This window comes from Salvelinus alpinus, chromosome 13, assembly GCF_045679555.1.
Source record: "Salvelinus alpinus chromosome 13, SLU_Salpinus.1, whole genome shotgun sequence".
Classification (NCBI taxonomy): domain Eukaryota; kingdom Metazoa; phylum Chordata; class Actinopteri; order Salmoniformes; family Salmonidae; genus Salvelinus; species Salvelinus alpinus.
Window position 1 is genome coordinate 10,505,231 of NC_092098.1, and position 3,892 is coordinate 10,509,122.

A 3,892-nucleotide genomic window follows, 5' to 3' on the forward strand; every position below is an offset into this window, starting at 1 on the left:
ATTTCCACTTCACAATAACATCACTTACAGTTGACCGGGTCAGCTCTAGCAGGGCAGAAATTTGACAAACTGACTTGTTGGAAATATGGCATCCTAAGACCGTGCCATGTTGAAAGTCACTGAACTCTTCAGTAAGGCCATTCTACTGCCAATATTTACCTATGGAGATTGCATGGCAGTGTGCTTGATTTTATACACCTGTCAGCAATGGGTGTGGCTGAAATAGCCAAATCCACTAATTTGAATTGGTGTCCACATACTTTTGTATCTATAGTGTATGTATGCAACATCAACACATCTCACAAGGCAAAATATCTAATCTGACCTGCTCAGTCTTATGTACCCATTGCAGATATGGTCAAAATCCACACCCACTAACAATACAGTGCTCCATTCAGGCCTCTCTCCATTCACCCATTGCTCTGTCCCATCTCTCAACATTTCAGCTCTCTACACCATATCTGTCAAAGTGTCGCATGATGATGCCTAGCTCCAGCTCTACAGTGCCCATAGCCACTGTGTGCAGCCTATATCTGTCTGCCCCACTGTATATGATGTCTGGGGAGCGCAGCTGGGGACTTCCACCCACAAAGGTTTGAGCTATCTGCTCTTGCCAGGATCCCAGTGGTCTTCAGGTCACACAGCATACATGGTGGTGCCCTGGGCTGGAGGGCACATGGCAATATCCATACCCATACAGCTGACAGCGCCCAAATGCATCCTGGTGCCAAACCTGCAGGTGAAGCTTGGGCCAGCCTAATGGGGAAGAGAAGTCAAATAAAGTAACATTTTATTTGTCACGTGCCAAATACAACAGGTGTAGACGTTACTGTGAAATGCTTACATATGAGCCCAACAATGCAGAATTAAAAAGTAAGAAAATTAGCAAATAAAAATAGAAAATAGTAACACAATGAATAACAATCATAATAAATAACAACAGCGAGGCTACATACAAGTACCGGTTCTGAGTCAATGTGCAGGGGTACGAGGTAGTTGAGGTAATATATACATGTAGGTAGGGGTAAAAGTGACAAGGCAATCAGGATAGAAAATAAACAGAGCAGCAGCGTATGTGGAGAGTGTGAAAGTGTGTGTGTGAGGCGTCTATATGCATGTGTGTGTGTAACGTGTGTGCATATGTTGGAATGTCAGTGTATGTGTGTGGGTAGAGTCCAATGAGTGTCCACGCATAGAGTCAGTGTAAAAGAGTCTGTGCAAAAAAAGGTAAATGCAAATAGTCCGGGTAGCCATTTGATCAACTGTTCAGCAGTGTTATGAATTGGGGGTAGAAGCTGTTCAGGTGCCTTTTGGTCCCAGACTTGGCACTCCGGTACTGCTTGCCGTGCAGTAGCAGAGTGAACAGTCTATGGCTTGGGTGGCTGGAGTCTTTGACAATTTTCCAGTCTTACCCTGTTATTATTAACCTGAAAGCTAGGCTTGGTAGATGTAGGTATGTAAGTTATGTAGCTTTTAATTGACGTCTGTGATGAACTGCTACTTATAAATTGTCAGGAAGCTAGCTAACTACCTTGCAGTCCTTTAGTGGTGTAGTGCAGATCAATGGGATGACTCCAGGATGCCATGTCCCCTGTCTGAGGCAAATCCACTTGGGTCTGCCCCTCCTTCAACCCAGAGAGAAGTCGCCATGCACCCCCTTACATAACGAAATAGACGTGTGGTTGGAAACTGAGTATCACAATCACAACGGATGAGGTGAAGTAAAATGCTCAATAAAATAATCTGAATACAACAAGACACCTGTATGAATTCCCCACTTGCAGAAGAGACTGCTCTGGGGGAAGCCGCTTGCCCCAACTATCTGACCGATAATGTGCAGCTCTGCCATTACCGGTATATGTGCAGCTCCTCTGCCTGCAGGTAAAGCACGTAATAACGCTGAATTGAACATCTGTTTACAGTGTCAGTGGCTAGCTGGGATTAGCTAGCTAGTTAGCTATCTGGCTAACGTTAGCCAGCTAGCCTCGTAGTCGTAGGTTCAAATGATAAATTCGTCAACATAGCTGGCCTGAAATATGGTTGTTAGTTAGTTAGCAAACTAGAACATTTGATGAACGTTTTAATACATCACTTTATACAAAACATAGTCAGTAAAACAAAAACAATAATGTCAAAAACACAGCTACCGCTTGGATTCAATCAGATGAAAATGCTGAAGCCACCATGATCCTCATTTCCTTGGCAACCAAACAAGAAACTACGGAAGCTGACGTTGAGAGAAATCGGCAAAAGGTTTTGACCGCTGTGTTCCCTTCCTTCCACAAGGGAATCAAATATTTATGTCAAGAGAGGGAATTTGTCTTTATAAACTTTATTTTTTAAATCAATAATTGGTGTTTACCTAATGCTCTTATAGTTGTACTCCTTGCTTGGATGACCTTGTAGAAAACTAGGGAAATTGTGAACTGCCTTATTGCAATTGAAGACTGTTTTCTGTAGACAAAGATGCGCAACAGTATAGCCGGCTATGTACATTTATATCAATCAAATGTTTGTGATGATGCATTATTGTGTACTAACTAGGGTACACAAGGCAGCATATTGCTCGCTATGGGGATAAGAGACAATGAAACACTTTTCCATTGGACCCTGGTATTTAATTAAGCAACATATAAGTAAACTAAAAACAAATAGTTGAAAAGAGAAGGTATGCTTACATTACATCATTAAAAACAGTATCAAGAAAGCCATGCTCTATCCACAGCCAGAGAATGGATACAGACAGGTTGAAAACAAACAAGGATAAAAAATAAGAAAATAGAGCTCCAATGTTTTTTTTATCACCACATATCACTTACAAATGGGCTAACAATAAGACAACATTTCCTTGTTTGCCCTTGTATTTTCATAGAGTACCACAGTATGAGTCATAATACCCATAAAACCTAGCGGTCAAACAAGGAAATGGTTCCAATCATTTTTCCCATAGGGGATTTTAGAAATCACCTTGTCCGAGAGAGATTTACATGGTTATCAAAACGTCATGCCATGGTAAGCCTACACAAAACATAGCCCTTATTTTAAGTGTTTCTAAAATTCCATGGGAAAAATGGTGTAAAAGCGATTGGAACCAATTCCCTGTTTGACCGCGAAGTTTTATGGGTATTATGACACCTCCACTGTGAGGCTCTATTAAGGATGGACAGGAGGATTGAAAGTCTTGGCAGTAGATGTCATCATTTCCCCACTAGAATGAATGTCCCCCACAGTCAAAGACATCAAAGTCAGAGTCAACCCCCTTTAAAGCCAAAGTTGTGGAAGTGAGGAGAGTCAACAGTCTGGTTGCAGGAGTGGTACACCCCTGCTGAGCCCAGGTCAGAGAAGTCTGTGGTGGGCGGCAGGTCAGGAGGCCTTGCATCAGAGTTAGCAGAGCATGCACCCAGGTAAGCCATGGCAGAGGAAGCAGCAGCCCCTCTCATCAGTAAATACACAGCCCTCATTGCCCGGGCATCATGGCTGGTGCCAAGGTGCAGACAGTCCACTGGACTATTTGTCCCTTTGTTCCTCTTCATGTGGGGAGATTGCATGCCTGTGGTGGATGGTAGAGAGAACATCTGTCATGCACATCCTTAATTGCAATCTACACCACTACACGTCGCATAAAACTCTACTTTTATCAAAAACTTTGGCTTTCAGCACCCAAAGAAAAGCTTGCATTTACACAGGACAAACATAGGTACAAAGAAAGCATTAAAGAATGAAAATTTGTACTATCGACAGATAGGGACTCGATGTAGTCAGGGGTGCAGTCCGCCCACACTCGTCACCGCTGAACTCCATCGTATGACGTGGAGTTGAGTTTATGGTCCTTTCAAGACAACTGGGAACTCGTTAGGGATCTTCAGGTCCAGTTCCAGACTTGGAATTCTGA

The 3,892-nt window shown here is 42.9% G+C and overlaps 1 pseudogene; it reads right to left on the minus strand.

Annotated features, from left to right (window-relative positions):
- Positions 1 to 331: 331 nt before the first annotated feature.
- On the minus strand, positions 332 to 2,039 carry LOC139537027 (B9 domain-containing protein 2-like; annotated as a pseudogene).
- Positions 2,040 to 3,892: the final 1,853 nt, after the last annotated feature.